The following is an 18,285-nucleotide window of genomic DNA, read 5'->3' as shown; positions in this document are numbered from 1 at the left end:
GAAATGACCATAAGTTTCATACTGGTTGCAATTATTCGGTTTATACGATTGAAAAACTGTTGTATTTATATTGTATTTTATGCTTCTGGCGTTCACTTCTTAGGCCCTAACTATTCGATCTGGTGGAACAACGCCCTAGGGTGAAGCCTATGTTGCACGGAACGTGGAAGTGACCATAACTTTCACACTGGTTGCAATTATTTGTTTTATACGATGGAAAAGCTGTTGTATTTATATCGTATTTTATGCTTCTGGCGTTGACTTCTTAGGCCGTAACTATCCGATCTGGTGGAGCAACGCCCTGGAGTGAAACCTGGGTTGCCCGAAACATAGAAATGACCATTACTTTCACACTGTTTGCAATTATTCCTTTTATACGATGGAAAAACTGTTGCATTTATATTGTATTTTATGCTTCTGGCGTTGACTTCTAAGGCCCTAATTATTCGATTTGGTGGAGCAATGCCTCAGAGTTAAGTCTAGGATGCCCGAAACGCCGAAATGATCATTACTTTCACGCTTGTTGCAATTATTCCTGTAGGACGATGAAAAGACTGTTGTATTTTTATTGTATTTTATGCTTCAGGCGTGGACTTCTGAGGCCGTAGCTATTCGATGTGGTGGACGAACGCCATACAGTGAAGCCTAGGTTGCCCGGAACGTAGAAATGACCATAACCTTCACATAGGTTGCAATTATTCGTTTTATACGGTGTAAAGGCTGTTGTATTTATTTTGTATTTTATGCTTCTGGCGTTGACTTCTTAGGCCGTAACTATTCGATCTGGTGGAGCAACGCCCTGGAGTGAAACCTGGGTTGCCCGGAACGTAGAAATGACCACTACTATCACACTGGTTGCAAATTATTCCTGCTATACGATGGAAAAACTGTTGTATTTTTATTGCATTTTTGCTTCTGGCGTTCACTTCTTAGGCCCTAACTATTCGATCTGGTGTAGCAACGGCCTAGGGTGAAGCCTAGGTTGCCCGGAACGTAGAAATGACCATAACTTTCACACTGGTTGCAATTATTTGTTTTATACGATGGAAAAGCTGTTGTATTTATATCGTATTTTATGCTTCTGGCGTTGACTTCTTAGGCCCTAACTATTCCGTCCGGTGGAACAACGCCCTAGAGTAAAGCCCAGGTTGCGCGGAACGTAGAAATGACCATAACTTTCACACTGGTAGCAATTATTCGTTTTATACAATGGAAAAACTGTTCTACTTATATTGTATTTTATGCTTCTGGCGTTGACTACTTAGGCCCTAACTATTCGATCTTGTGGAACAACGCCCTAGAGTGAAGCCTAGGTTGCCTGGAACGTAAAAATGACCATCACTTTCACACGGGTTGCAATTATTCCTGTTATAGGATGGAAAGACTGTTGTATTTTTATTGTACTTTATTCTTCTGGTGTTGACTTCTTAGGCCCTAACTATTCGATCTGGTGGAACAACGCTGTAGAGTGAAGCCTAGGTTGCCCGAACGTAGAAATGACAATTACTTTCACACTGTTTGCAATTATTCCTTTTATACGATGGAAAAGCTGTTGTATTTATATCGTATTTTATGCTTCTGGCGTTCACTTCTTAGGCCCTAACATTTCGATCTGGTGGAGCAACGCCCGACCGTGAAGCCAAGGTTGCCCGGAACGTAGATATGACCATAACGTTCACACAGATTGCAATTATTCGTTTTATACGGTGTAAAGGCTGTTGTATTTATTTTATATTTTATTCTTCTGGTGTTGACTTCTTAGGCCCTAACTATTCGATCTGGTGGAACAACGACGTAGAGTGAAGCCCAGGTTGCCCGGAACGTAGAAATGACCATTACTTTCACACTGTTTGCAATTATTCCTTTTATACGATGGAAAAGCTGTTGTATTTATATCGTATTTTATGCTTCCGGCGTGGACTTCTGAGGCCGTAGCTATTCGATGTGGTGGAAGAACGCCACACAGTGAAGCCTAGGTTGCCCGGAACGTAGAAATGACCATAAGTTTCATACTGGTTGCAATTATTCGGTTTATACGATGGAAAAACTGTTGTATTTATATTGTATTTTATGCTTCTGGCGTTCACTTCTTAGGCCCTAACTATTCGATCTGGTGGAACAACGCCCTAGGGTGAAGCCTATGTTGCACGGAACGTGGAAGTGACCATAACTTTCACACTGGTTGCAATTATTTGTTTTATACGATGGAAAAGCTGTTGTATTTATATCGTATTTTATGCTTCTGGCGTTGACTTTTTAGGCCGTAACTATCCGATCTGGTGGAGCAACGCCCTGGAGTGAAACCTGGGTTGCCCGAAACATAGAAATGACCATTACTTTCACACTGTTTGCAATTATTCCTTTTATACGATGGAAAAACTGTTGCATTTATATTGTATTTTATGCTTCTGGCGTTGACTTCTAAGGCCCTAATTATTCGATTTGGTGGAGCAATGCCTCAGAGTTAAGTCTAGGATGCCCGAAACGCCGAAATGATCATTACTTTCACGCTTGTTGCAATTATTCCTGTAGGACGATGAAAAGACTGTTGTATTTTTATTGTATTTTATGCTTCAGGCGTGGACTTCTGAGGCCGTAGCTATTCGATGTGGTGGAAGAACGCCATACAGTGAAGCCTAGTTTGCCCGGAACGTAGAAATGACCATAACCTTCACATAGGTTGCAATTATTCGTTTTATACGGTGTAAAGGCTGTTGTATTTATTTTGTATTTTATGCTTCTGGCGTTGACTTCTTAGGCCGTAACTATTCGATCTGGTGGAGCAACGCCCTGGAGTGAAACCTGGGTTGCCCGGAACGTAGAAATGACCACTACTATCACACTGGTTGCAAATTATTCCTGCTATACGATGGAAAAACTTCTGTATTTTTATTGCATTTTTGCTTCTGGCGTTCACTTCTTAGGCCCTAACTATTCGATCTGGTGTAGCAACGGCCTAGGGTGAAGTCTAGGTTGCCCGGAACGTAGAAATGACCATAACTTTCACACTGGTTGCAATTATTTGTTTTATACGATGGAAAAGCTGTTGTATTTATATCGTATTTTATGCTTCTGGCGTTGACTTCTTAGGCCCTAACTATTCCGTCCGGTGGAACAACGCCCTAGAGTAAAGCCCAGGTTGCGCGGAACGTAGAAATGACCATAACTTTCACACTGGTAGCAATTATTCGTTTTATACAATGGAAAAACTGTTCTACTTATATTGTATTTTATGCTTCTGGCGTTGACTACTTAGGCCCTAACTATTCGATCTTGTGGAACAACGCCCTAGAGTGAAGCCTAGGTTGCCTGGAACGTAAAAATGACCATCACTTTCACACGGGTTGCAATTATTCCTGTTATAGGATGGAAAGACTGTTGTATTTTTATTGTACTTTATTCTTCTGGTGTTGACTTCTTAGGCCCTAACTATTCGATCTGGTGGAACAACGCTGTAGAGTGAAGCCTAGGTTGCCCGAACGTAGAAATGACAATTACTTTCACACTGTTTGCAATTATTCCTTTTATACGATGGAAAAGCTGTTGTATTTATATCGTATTTTATGCTTCTGGCGTTCACTTCTTAGGCCCTAACATTTCGATCTGGTGGAGCAACGCCCGACCGTGAAGCCAAGGTTGCCCGGAACGTAGATATGACCATAACGTTCACACAGATTGCAATTATTCGTTTTATACGGTGTAAAGGCTGTTGTATTTATTTTATATTTTATTCTTCTGGTGTTGACTTCTTATGCCCTAACTATTCGATCTGGTGGAACAACGACGTAGAGTGAAGCCCAGGTTGCCCGGAACGTAGAAATGACCATTACTTTCACACTGTTTGCAATTATTCCTTTTATACGATGGAAAAGCTGTTGTATTTATATCGTATTTTATGCTTCTGGCGTTGACTTCTTAGGCCTTAACTATTCGATCTGGTGGAACGACGCCGTAGAGTGAAGCCTAGGTTGCCCGGAACGTAGAAATGACCATTACTTTCACACTGTTTGCAATTATCCGTTTTATACGATGAAAAACTGTTGCATCTTTATCGTATTTTATGCTTCTGGCGTTGACTTCTTAGGCCGTAACTATCCGATCTGGTGGAGCAACACCCTGGAGTGAAACCAGGGTAGCCCGAAACGTAGAAATGACCACTACTATCACACTGGTTGCAAATTATTCCTGCTATACGATGGAAAAGCTGTTGTATTTTTATTGCATTTTATGCTTCTGGCGTTCACTTCTTATGCCCTAACTATTCGATCTGGTGGAACAACGCCCTAGGGTGAAGCCTAGGTTGCCCGGAACGTAGAAATGACCATAGCTTTTACACTCGTAGCAATTATTCGTTTTATACAATGGAAAAACCGTTCTATTTATTTTGTATTTTATGCTTCGGGCGTTGACTTGTAGGGCCCTAACTATTCAATCTGTAGGAGCAAAGCCCTAGGGTGAAGCCTTGGTTGCTCGGAAAGTAGAAATGACCATAAGTTTCATACTGGTTGCAACTATTCGTTCTATACGATGGAAAAACTGTTGTATTTATATTGTATTTTATGCTTCTGGCGTTGACTTCTCAGGCCCTAATTATTCGATCTGGTGGAGCAATGCCTCAGAGTTAAGTCTAGGATGCCCGAAACGCCGAAATGATCATTACTTTCACGCTTGTTCCAATTATTCCTGTTATGCGATGAAAAGACTGTTGTATTTTTATTGTATTTTATGCTTCAGGCGTGGACTTCTGAGGCCGTAGCTATTCGATGTGGTGGAAGAACGCCATACAGTGAAGCCTAGGTTGCCCGGAACGTAGAAATGACCACTACTTTCACACTGTTTGCAATTATTCATTTAATACGATGGAAATGCTGTTGTATTTATATCGTATTTTATGCTTCGGGCGTTGACTTCTTAGGCCCTAACATTTCGATCTGGTGGAGCAACGCCCGACAGTGAAGCCTAGGTTGCGCGGAACGTAGATATGACCATAACCTTCACACAGGTTGCAATTATTCGTTTTATACGGTGTAAAGGCTGTTGTATCTATTTTGTATTTTATTCTTCTGGTGTTGACTTCTTAGGCCCTAACTATTCGATCTGGTGGAACAACGCCGTAGAGTGAAGTCTAGGTTGCCCGGAACGTAGAAATGACCATTACTTTCACACTGTTTGCAATTATTCCTTTTATACGATGGAAAGGCTGTTGTATTTATATCGTATTTTATGCTTCTGGCGTTGACTTCTTAGGCCCTAACTATTCGATCTGGTGGAACAACGCCGTAGAGTGAAGCCTAGGTTGCCCGGAACGTAGAAATGACCATTACTTTCACACTGTTTGCAATTATTCCTTTTATACGAAGGAAAGGCTGTTTTATTTATATCGTATTTTATGCTTCTGGCGTTGACTTCTTAGGCCCTAACTATTCGAACTTGTGGAACAACGCCCTAGAGTGAAGCCTAGGTTGCCTCGAACGTAGAAATGACCATCACTTTCACACGGGTTGCAATTATTCCTGTTATAGAATGGAAAGACTGTTGTATTTTTATTGTATTTTATACTTCAGGCGTTGACTTCTGAGGCCGTAGCTATTCGATGTGGTGGAAGAACGCCATAGAGTGAAGCCTAGGTTGCCCGGAACGTAGAAATGACCATAAGTTTCATACTGGTTGCAATTATTCGGTTTATACGATGGAAAAACTGTTGTATTTATATGGTATTTTATGCTTCTGGCGTTCACTTCTTAGGCCCTAACTATTCGATCTGGTGGAACAACGCCCTAGGGTGAAGCCTAGGTTGCCCGGAACGTAGAAATGACCATAGCTTTTACACTGGTAGCAATTATTCGTTTTATACGATGGAAATGCTGTTGTATTTATATCGTATTTTATGCTTCTGGCGTTGACTTCTTAGGCCTTAACTATTCGATCTGGTGGAACAACGCCATGGAGTGAAGCCTAGGTTGCCCGGAACGTAGAAATGACCATTACTTTCACACTCTTTGCAATTATTCGTTTTATACGATGGAAAAACTGTTGCATCTTTATCGTATTTTATGCTTCTGGCGTTGACTTCTTAGGCCGTAACTATCCGATCTGGTGGAGCAACGCCCTGGAGTGAAACCTGGGTTGCCCGAAACGTAGAAATGACCACTACTATCACACTGGTTGCAAATTATTCCTGCTATACGATGGAAAAGCTGTTGTATTTAAATTGCATTTTATGCTTCTGGCGTTCACTTCTTAGGCCCTGACTATTCGATCTGGTGGAACAACGGCCTAGGGTGAAGCCTAGGTTGCCCGAACGTAGAAATGACAATTACTTTCACACCGTTTGCAATTATTCCTTTTATACGGTGGAAAAGCTGTTGTATTTATATCGTATTTTATGCTTCTGGCGCTGACTTCTAGGGCACTAACTAATCGATCTGGTGGAGCAGCGCCCTAGGGTGAAGCCTAGGTTGCTCGGAACGTAGAAATGACCATAACTTTCACACCGGTAGCAATTATTCGTTTTATACGATGGAAAAACTGTTGAATTAATATTGCATTTTATGCTTCTGGCGTTGACTTCTCAGGTCCTAACTACTCGATCTGGTGGAGTAGTGCCTCACAGTTAAGTCTAGGATGCCAGAGACGTCGAAATTATCGTTACTTTCGCACTGGTTGCAATTAGTCATGCTATACAATGGAAAAACTGTTGTATTTTTACTGTATTTTATGCTTCTGGCGTTGACTTCTTAGGCCGTAGCTATTCGATGTGGTGGAGCAACGCCCTAGAGTGAAGCCTAGGTTGCCCGGAACGTAGAAATGACCATAACTTTCACACTGGTTGCTATTATTCGTTTTATACGATGGAAAAACTGTTGTATTTATATTGTACTATATGCTTCTGGCGTTGACTTTTAATGCACTAACTATTCGATCTGGCGGAGCAACGCCCTAGAGTGAAGCCGAGTTTTCCCGGAACGTAGAAATGACCATATCTTTTACACTGGTAGCAATTATTCGTTTTATACAATGGAAAAACTGTTTTATTTATTTTGTATTTTATGCTTCGGGCGTTGACTTCTAAGGCCCTAGCTGTTTGAACTGGTGGAGCAACGCCCTAGAGTGAAGCCTAGGTTGCCCGGAACGTAGAAGTGACCATAACTTTGACACTGGTTGCTATTATTCGTTCTATACGATGGAAAAACTGTTGTATTTATATTGTATTTTGTTCTTCTGTCGTTCACTTCTTAGGCCCTAACTATTCGATCTGGTGGAGCAACGGCCTAGGGTGAAGCCTAGGTTGCCCGGAACGTAGAAATGACCATAACTTTTACACAGGTAGCAATTATTCGTTTTATACACTGGAAAAACTGTTCTATTTATTTTGTATTTAATGCTTCGGGCGTTGACTTCTAAGGCCCTAACTGCTTGATCTGGTGGAGCAACGTCCTGGAGTGAAGCCTAGGTTGCCTGGAACGTAGAAATGACCATCACTTTCACACGGGTTGCAATTATTCCTGTTACAGGATGGAAAGACTGTTGTATTTTTATTGTATTTTATACTTCAGTCGTTGTCTTCTGAGGCCGTAGCTATTCGATGTGGTGGAAGAACGCCATACAGTGAAGCCTAGGTTGCCCGGAACGTACAAATGACTATAGCCTTTACACTGGTAGCAATTATTCGTTTTATACGATGGAAAAGCTGTTATATTTATATTGTATTTTATGCTTCTGGCGTTGACTTCTGAGGCCGTTGCTATTCGATGTGGTGGAAGAACGCCATAGAGTGAAGCCTAGGTAGCCCGGAACGTAGAAATGTCCATATCTTTCACTGTTTGCAATTATTCATTTTATACGATGGAAAAACTGATGCACCTTTATCGTATTTTATGCTTCTGGCATTGACTTCTTAGGCCGTAACTCTTCGATCTGGTGGAGCAACGCCCTGGAGTGAAACCTATGTTGCCCGGAACATAGAAATGACCACTACTATCACACTGGTTGCAAATTATTCCTGCTATACGATGGAAAAACTGTTGTATTTTTATTCCATTTTATGCTTCTAGCGCTCACTTCTTAGGCCCTAACTATTCGATCTGGTGGAACAACGCCCTAGAGTAAAGCCCAGGTTGCGCGGAACGTAGAAATGACCATAACTTTCACACTGGTAGCATTATTCATTTTATACGATGGAAAAACTGTTTTATTTATTTTGTATTTTATGCTTCGGGCGTTGACTTCTAAGGTCCTAACTATTCGATATGGTGGAGCAACGCCCTAGAGTGAAGCCTAGGTCGCCGGGAACGTAGAAATGACCATTACTCTCACACTGGTTGCAATTATTCATTTTATACGATGGAAAAACTGTTGTACTTATATTGTATTTTATTCTTATGGCGTTGAATTCTAAGTCCCTAGCTATTCCATCTCGTGGAACAACGCCCTAGGGTAAAGCCCAGGTTGGGCGGAACGTAGAAATGGCCATAACTTGCACACTGGTTGCTATCATTCGATTTATACGATGGAAAAACTGTTATATTTACATTGTATTTTATACTTCTGGCGTTGACTTCTTAGGCCCTAACTATTCCCTCTGGTGGATCAGCGCCCTAGAGTGAAACCTACGCTGCCCGGAACATAGAAATGACCATTCCTTTCACACTGGTTGCAATTATTCCTGTTATACGATGAAAAACTGTTGTATTTTAATTCTATTTTATGCGTTTAGCGATGAATTCTAAGTCCCTAGCTATTCGATCTGGTGGAGCAACGCCCTAGAGTGACGCCTAGGTTGCTCGGAACGTAGAAATGAACATTACTTTCACACTGGTTGCAATTATTCATTTTATACGATGGAAAAGCTGTTGTATTTATATTGTATTTTATGCTCCTGGCGTTGACTTCTAAGGCCGTAGCTATTAGATGTGGTGTAGCAACGCCCTAGAGTGACGCCTAGGTTGTCCGGAACGTAGAAATGACCATTACTTTCACATTGTCTGCAATTATTCATTTTATACGATGGAAAAACTGTTGTACTTATATTGTATTTTATCCTTCTGGCGTTGAATTCTAAGTCCCTAGCTATTCGATCTGGTGGAGCAACGACCTAGGGTGAAACCTAGGTTACCCGGAACGTAGAAACGACCGGTACTTTCACACTGGTTACAGTTATTCGTTTTATACAATGGAAAAACTGTTCTATTTATTTTGCATTTTATGCTTCGGGCGTTGACTTCTAAGGCCCTAACTATTCGATCTGGTGGAGCAACGCCCCAGAGTGTAGCCTAGGTTGCCCGGAACGTAGAAATGACCATAACTTTCACACTGGTTGCTATTATTCGTTTTATACGATGGAAAAGCTGTTGTACTTATATTGTAATTTATGCTTCTGGCGTTGACTTCTTAGGCCCTAACTATTTGATCTGGTGGAGCACCGCCCTAGAGTGAAGCCTAGTTTGCCCGGAACGTAGAAATGACCACTACTTTCACACTGTTTGCAATTATTACTTTTATACGATGGAAAAGCTGTTGTATTTATATCGTATTTTATGCTTCTGGCGTTGACTTCTAAAGACCTAACTGTTCGATCTGGTGGAGCAACGCCCTAGAGTGAAGCCTAGGTTGCTCGGATTGTAGAAATGACCATAACTTTCACACTGATTGCAGTTATTCGTTTTATACGATGGAAAAACTGTTCTATTTATATTGTATTTTATGCTTCTGGCGTTGACTACTTAGGCCCTAACTATTCGATCTTGTGGAACAACGCCCTAGAGTGAAACCTAGGTTATCCGGAACGTAGAAATGACCAGTACATTCACACTGGTTGCAGTTATTCCTGTTAAACGATGGAAAAACTGTTGCATCTTTATTGTATTTTATGCTTCTGGCGCTGTCTTCTAAGGCCGTAACTATTCGATCTGGTGGAGCAACGCCCTAGAGTGAAACCGAGGCTACCCGGAACGTAGAAATGACCATAACTTTCACACTGGTTGCTATTATTCGTTTTATACGATAGAAAACCTGTTATATTTATATTGCATTTTAAGCTTCTGGCATTGAATTCTAAGTCCCTATCTATTCCATCTGGTGGAGCAACACCCTAGAGTGAAGCCTAGGTTGCCCGGAACGTAGAAATGACCATTAGTTTCACACTGTTTGCAATTATTCATTTTATACGATGGAAAAGCTGTTGTATTTATATTGTATTTTATGCTCCTGGCGTTGACTTCTAAGGCCGTAGCTATTAGATGTGGTGTAGCAACGCCCTAGAGTGACGCCTAGGTTGACCGGAACGTAGAAATGACCATTACTTTCACATTGTCTGCAATTATTCATTTTATACGATGGACAAACTGTTATACTTATATTGTATTTTATCCTTCTGGCGTTGAATTCTAAGTCCCTAGCTATTCGATCTGGTGGAGCAACGACCTAGGGTGAAACCTAGGTTACCCGGAACGTAGAAACGACCGCTACTTTCACACTGGTTACAGTTATTCGTTTTATACAATGGAAAAACTGTTCTATTTATTTTGCATTTTATGCTTCGGGCGTTGACTTCTAAGGCCCTAACTATTCGATCTGGTGGAGCAACGCCCTAGAGTGTAGCCTAGGTTGCCCGGAACGTAGAAATGACCATAACTTTCACGCTGGTTGCTATTATTCGTTTTATACGATGGAAAAGCTGTTGTACTTATATTGTAATTTATGCTTCTGGCGTTGACTTCTTAGGCCCTAACTATTTGATCTGGTGGAGCACCGCCCTAGAGTGAAGCCTAGTTTGCCCGGAACGTAGAAATGACCACTACTTTCACACTGTTTGCAATTATTACTTTTATACGATGGAAAAGCTGTTGTATTTATATCGTATTTTATGCTTCTGGCGTTGACTTCTAAAGACCTAACTGTTCGATCTGGTGGAGCAACGCCCTAGAGTGAAGCCTAGGTTGCTCGGATTGTAGAAATGACCATAACTTTCACACTGATTGCAGTTATTCGTTTTATACGATGGAAATGCTGTTGTATTTATGTCGTATTTTATGCTTCTGGCGTTGACTTCTTAGGCCCTAACTATTCCATCTGGTGGAACAACGCCCTAGAGTAAAGCCCAGGTTGCGCGGAACGTAGAAATGACCATAACTTTCACACTGGTAGCAATTATTCGTTTTATACAATGGAAAAACTGTTCTATTTATATTGTATTTTATGCTTCTGGCGTTGACTACTTAGGCCCTAACTATTCGATCTTGTGGAACAACGCCCTAGAGTGAAACCTAGGTTATCCGGAACGTAGAAATGACCAGTACATTCACACTGGTTGCAGTTATTCCTGTTAAACGATGGAAAAACTGTTGCATCTTTATTGTATTTTATGCTTCTGGCGCTGTCTTCTAAGGCCGGAACTATTCGATCTGGTGGAGCAACGCCCTAGAGTGAAACCGAGGCTACCCGGAACGTAGAAATGACCAGTACTTTCATACTGTCTGCAGTTATTCCTGTTATACGATGGAAAAACTTTTGCATCTTTATTGTATTTTATGCTTCTGGCGTTGACTTCTTAGGCCCTAACTATTCCATCTGGTGGAACAACGCCCTAGGGTAAAGCCCAGGTTGCGCGGAACGTAGAAATGACCATATCTTTCACACTGGTAGCAATTAGACGTTTTATACGATGGAAAAGCTGTTTTATTTATTTTGTATTTTATGCTTCGGGCGTTGACTTCTGAGGCCCTAACTATTCGATCTGGTGGTGCAACGCCCTAGAGTGACGCCTAGGTTGCCCAGAACGTACAAATGACCATAACTTTCACACGGGTTGCTATCATTCGTTTTATACGATGGAAGAACTGTTACATTTATATTGTATTTTATGCTTCTGGCGTTGACTTCTTGGGCCCTAACTGCTCGATCTGGTGGAACAACTCCCTAGAGTGAAGCCTAGGTTGCCCGGAACGTAGAAATGACCACTACTTTCACACTGTTTGCAATTATTCATTTCATTCGATGGAAATGCTGTTGTATTTATATCGTATTTTATGCTTCGGGCGTTGACTTCTTAGGCCCTAACTATTCGATCCGATGGAGCGACGCCCTAGAGTGAAGCCTAGGCAGACCGGAACGTAGAACTGACCATAACTTTCGCACTGGTTGCAATTATTCGTTTTATACGATGGAAAAGCTGTGGTATTTATATCGTTTTTTATGCTTCTGGCGTTGACTTCTTAGGCCCTAACTATTCCATCTGGTGGAACAACGCCCTAGGGTAAAGCCCAGATTGCGCGGAACGTAGAAATGACCATAACTTTCACACTGGTAGCAATTTTTCGTTTTATACGATGGAAAAACTGTTTTTTTATTTTGTATTTTAAGCTTCGGGCGTTGACTTCTAAGGCCCTAACTATTCGATCTGGTGGAGCTACGCCCTAGAGGGAAGCCTAGGTTGCCCGGAACGTAGAAATGACCATAACTTTCACACTGGTTGCAATTATTCGTTTTATACGATGGAAAAGCTGTTTTATTTATTTTGTATTTTATGCTTCGGGCGAGGACTTCTGAGGCCCTAACTATTCGATCTGGTGGTGCAACGCCCTAGAATGAAGCCTAGGTTGCCCGGAACGTAGAAATGACCATATCTTTCACACTGTTTGCAATTATTAATTTATTCGATGCGAAAGCTGTTGTATTTATATTGTATTTTATGCTTCTGGCATTGACTTCTTAGGCCCCAGCTATTGGATCTGGAGGAGCGATGCCTCAGAGTTAAGTCTAGGATGCCCGAAACGCCGAAATGATCATTACTTTCACGCTTATTGCAATTATTCCAGTAATACGATGAAAAGACTGTTTTATTTTTATTGTATCTTATGCTCCTGGCGTTGAGTTCTAATGCCCTAACTATTCGATCTGGTGGAGCAACACCCTGGAGTGAAGCCTAGGTTGCCCGGAACGTCGAAATGACCAGAACTCTCACACTGGTTTCAATTATTCGTTTATACGATGTAAAAGCTGTTGTATTTATATCGTATTTTATGCTTCTGGCGTTGACTTCTTGAGCCCTAACTATTCGACCTGGTGGAGCAACGCCCTAGAGTGAAACCTAGGTTGCCCGGAACGTAGAAGTGACCATTACATTCACACTGGTTGCAATTATTCCTGTTATACGATGGAAAAACTGTTGTATTTTTATTGTATTCTATGCTTCTGGCGTTTAATTCTACGTCGCTAGCTATTTGATCTGGTGGAGCAACGACCTAGAGTGAAGCCTAGGTTGCCCGGAACGTAGAAATGACAATTACTTTCACACTGTTTGGTATGATTCATTTTGTACGATGGAAAAGCTGTTGTATTTATATTGCATTTTATGCCTCTGGCGTTGACTTCTAAGGTCGTAGCTATTAGATGCGGTGGAGCAACGCCCTAGAGTGACGCCTAGGTTGCCCAGAACGTACAAATGACCATAACTTTCACACGGGTTGCTATCATTCGTTTTGTACGATGGAAGAACTGTTATATTTATATTGTATTTTATGCTTCTGGCGTTGACTTCTTAGGCCCTAACTGCTCGATCTGGTGGAACCACGCCCTAGAGTGAAGCCTAGGTTATCCGGAACGTATGAATGACAGTACATTCACACTGGTTGCAGTTATTCCTGTAAAACAATGGAAAAACTGTTGTATTTTAATTGTATTTTATGCTTTTAGCGATGAATTCTAAGTCCCTAGCTATTCGATCTGGTGGAGCAACGCCCTAGAGTGACGCCTAGCTTGCTCGGAACGTAGAAATGACCATTACTTTCACACTGGTTGCAATTATTCGTTTTATACGATGGAAAAGCTGTTGTATTTATATCGTATTTTATGCTTCTGGCGTTGACTTCTTATGACCTAACTATGCGAACTGGTGGAGCAACGCCCTGGAGTGAAACCTCAGTTGCCCGGAACGTAGAAATGACCATAACTTTCACACTGGTTGCAATTATTCGTTTTATACGATGGAAAAACTGTTATGTTTATATTGTATTTTATTCTTATAGCGTTGAATTCTAAGTCCCTAGCTATTCGATCTGGTGGGGCAACACCCTAGAGTGAAACCTAGGTTACCCGGAACGTAGATATGACCAGTACTTTCACACTGTTTGCAGTTATGCCTGTTATACGATGGAAAAACTGTTGCTTCATTATTGTATTTTATGCTTCTGGCGTCGACTTCTTAGGCCCTAACTATTCGATCTGGTGGAACAACGCCGTAGAGTGAAGCCTAGGTTGCCCGAACGTAGAAATGATCATTACTTTCACACTGTTTGCAATTATTCCTTTTATACGATGGAAAAGCTGTTGTATTTATATCGTATTTTATGCTTCTGGCGTTGACTTCTAAAGACCTAACTGTTCGATCTGGTGGAGCAACACCCTAGAGTGAAGCCTAGGTTGCTCGGATTGTAGAAATGACCATAACTTTCACACTGATTGCAGTTATTCGTTTTATACGATGGAAATGCTGTTGTATTTATGTCGTACTTTATGCTTCTGGCGTTGACTTCTTAGGCCCTAACTATTCCATCTGGTGGAACAACGCCCTAGAGTAAAGCCCAGGTTGCGCGGAACGTAGAAATGACCATAACTTTCACACTGGTAGCAATTATTCGTTTTATACAATGGAAAAACTGTTCCATTTATTTTGTATTTTATGCTTCGGGCGTTGACTTCTAAGGCCCTAACTATTCGATCTGGTGGAGCAACGCACTAGAGTGAAGCCTAGGTTGCCCGGAACGTAGAAATGACCATAACTTTCACACTGGTTGCTATCATTCGATTTATACGATGGAAAAACTGTTATATTTACATTGTATTTTATACTTCTGGCGTTGACTTCTTAGGCCCTAACTGTTCGATCTGGTGGAACAACGCCCTAGAGTGCAGCCTAGGTTATCCGGAACGTAGAAATGTCCAGTACATTCACACTGGTTGCAGTTATTCCTGTAAAACGACGGAAAAACTGTTGCATGTTTATTGTATTTTATGCTTCTGGCGTTGACTTCTAAGGTCCTAACTATTCGATCTGGTGGAGCAACGCCCTAGGGTGAAGCCTAGGTTGGCCGGAATGTAGAAATGTCCATAACTTTCACACTGGTTGCAATTATTCGTTTTAAACGATTGAAAAGCTGTTGCATTTATATTGTATTTTATGCTTCTGGCGTTGACTTCTTAGGCCCAAACTATTCCCTCTGGTGGATCAACGCCCTAGAGTGAAACCTACGTAGCCCGGAACGTAGAAATGACCATTCCTTTCACACTGGTTGCAATTATTCCTGTTATACGATGGAAAAACTGTTGTATTTTAATTCTATTTTATGCTTTTAGCGATGAATTCTAAGTCCCTAGCTATTCGATCTGGTGGAGCAACGCCCTAGAGTGACGCGTAGGTTGCTCGGAACGTAGAAATGAACATTACTTTCACACTGGTTGCAATTATTCGGTTTATACGATGGAAAAGCTGTTGCATTTATATCGTATTTTATGCTTCTGGCGTTGATTTCTTATGACCTAACTATTCGATCTGGTGGAGCAACGCCCTGGAGTGAAACCTAGGTTGCCCGGAACGTAGGAATGACCATTACTTTCACACTGGTTGCAATTATTCCTGTTATACGAAAGAAAAACTGTTGTATTTTTATTGCATTTTATGCTTCGGGCATTGACTTTTAAGGCCCTAACTATTCAATCTGTTGGAGCAACGCCCTAGGGTGAAGCCTAGGTGCCCGGAACGTAGAAATGAGCATAACTATCACACTGGTTGCAATTATTCGTTCTATACGATGGAAAAGCTGCTGTATTTATATCGTATTTTATGCTTCCGGCGTTGACTTCTTAGGCCCTAACTATTCGATCTGATGGAGCGACGACCTAGAGTGAAGCCTAGGTAGCCCGGAACGTAGAAATGGCCATAACTTTCACACTGGTTGCAATTATTCGTTTTATACGATGGAAAAGCTGTTGTATTTATATCGTATTTTATGCTTCTGGCGTTGACTTCTCAGGCGCTAATTATTCGATCTGGTGGAGCAATGTCTCAGAGTTAAGTCTAGGATGCCCGAAACGCCGAAATGATCATTACTTTCACGCTTGTTGCAATTATTCCTGTTATGCGATGAAAAGACTGTTGTATTCTTATTGTATTTTATGCTTCAGGCGTGGACTTCTGAGGCCGTAGCTATTCGATGTGGTGGAAGAACGCCATACAGTGAAGGCTAGGTTGCCCGGAACGTAGAAATGGCCACTACTTTCACACTGTTTGCAATTATTCATTTAATACGATGGAAATGCTGTTGTATTTATATCGTGATTTATGCTTCGGGCGTTGACTTCTTAGGCCCTAACATTTCGATCTGGAGGAGCAACGCCCGACAGTGAAGTCTAGGTTGCCCGGAACGTAGATATGACCATAACCTTCACACAGGTTGCAATTAATCGTTTTATACGATGTAAAGGCTGTTGTATTTATTTTGTATTTTATTCTTCTGGTGTTGACTTCTTAGGCCCTAACTATTCGATCTGGTGGAACAACGCCGTAGAGTGAAGCCTAGGTTGCCCGAACGTAGAAATGATCATTACTTTCACACTGTTTGCAATTATACCTTTTATACGATGGAAAAGCTGTTGTATTTATATCGTATTTTATGCTTCTGGCGTTGACTTCTAAAGACCTAACTGTTCGATCTGGTGGAGCAACGCCCTAGAGTGAAGCCTAGGTTGCTCGGATTGTAGAAATGACCATAACTTTCACACTGATTGCAGTTATTCGTTTCATACGATGGAAATGCTGTTGTATTTATGTCGTATTTTATGCTTCTGGCGTTGACTTCTTAGGCCCTAACTATTCCATCTGGTGGAACAACGCCCTAGAGTAAAGCCCAGGTTGGTCGGAACGTAGAAATGACCATAACTTTCACACTGGTAGCAATTATTCATTTTATACAATGGAAAAACTGTTCTATTTATATTGTATTTCATGCTTCTGGCGTTGACTTCTTAGGCCCTAACTATTCCATCTGGTGGAACAACGCCCTAGAGTAAAGCCCAGGTTGCGCGGAACGTAGAAATGACCATAACTTTCACACTGGTAGCAATTATTCGTTTTATACAATGGAAAAACTGTTCTATTTATATTGTATTTTATGCTTCTGGCGTTGACTACTTAGGCCCTAACTATTCGATCTTGTGGAACAACGCCCTAGAGTGAAACCTAGGTTATCCGGAACGTAGAAATGACCAGTACATTCACACTGGTTGCAGTTATTCCTGTTAAACGATGGAAAAACTGTTGCATCTTTATTGTATTTTATGCTTCTGGCGCTGTCTTCTAAGGCCGTAACTATTCGATCTGGTGGAGCAACGCCCTAGAGTGAAACCGAGGCTACCCGGAACGTAGAAATGACCAGTACCTTCATACTGTCTGCAGTTATTCCTGTTATACGATGGAAAAACTTTTGCATCTTTATTGTATTTTATGCTTCTGGCGTTGACTTCTTAGGCCCTAACTATTCCATCTGGTGGAACAACGCCCTAGGGTAAAGCCCAGGTTGCGCGGAACGTAGAAATGACCATATCTTTCACACTGGTAGCAATTATACGTTTTATACGATGGAAAAGCTGTTTTATTTATTTTGTATTTTATGCTTCGGGCGTTGACTTCTGAGGCCCTAACTATTCGATCTGGTGGTGCAGCGCCCTAGAGTGACGCCTAGGTTGCCCAGAACGTACAAATGACCATAACTTTCACACGGGTTGCTATCATTCGTTTTATACGATGGAAGAACTGTTATATTTATATTGTATTTTATGCTTCTGGCGTTGACTTCTTAGGCCCTAACTGCTCGATCTCGTGGAACAACTCCCTAGAGTGAAGCCTAGGTTGCCCGGAACGTAGAAATGACCACTACTTTCACACTGTTTGCAATTATTCATTTCATTCGATGGAAATGCTGTTGTATTTATATCGTATTTTATGCTTCGGGCGTTGACTTCTTAGGCCCTAACTATTCGATCTGATGGAGCGACGCCCTAGAGTGAAGCCTAGGCAGACCGGAACGTAGAACTGACCATAACTTTCGCACTGGTTGCAATTATTCGTTTTATACGATGGAAAAGCTGTGGTATTTATATCGTTTTTTATGCTTCTGGCGTTGACTTCTTAGGCCCTAACTATTCCATCTGGTGGAACAACGCCCTAGGGTAAAGCCCAGATTGCGCGGAACGTAGAAATGACCATAACTTTCACACTGGTAGCAATTTTTC

Source organism: Calliopsis andreniformis, unplaced genomic scaffold (assembly GCF_051401765.1).
Source record: "Calliopsis andreniformis isolate RMS-2024a unplaced genomic scaffold, iyCalAndr_principal scaffold0019, whole genome shotgun sequence".
Lineage (NCBI taxonomy): Eukaryota > Metazoa > Arthropoda > Insecta > Hymenoptera > Andrenidae > Calliopsis > Calliopsis andreniformis.
The sequence above is the reverse complement of the archived record's forward strand: the minus strand, read 5'-3'. Positions refer to the sequence as shown.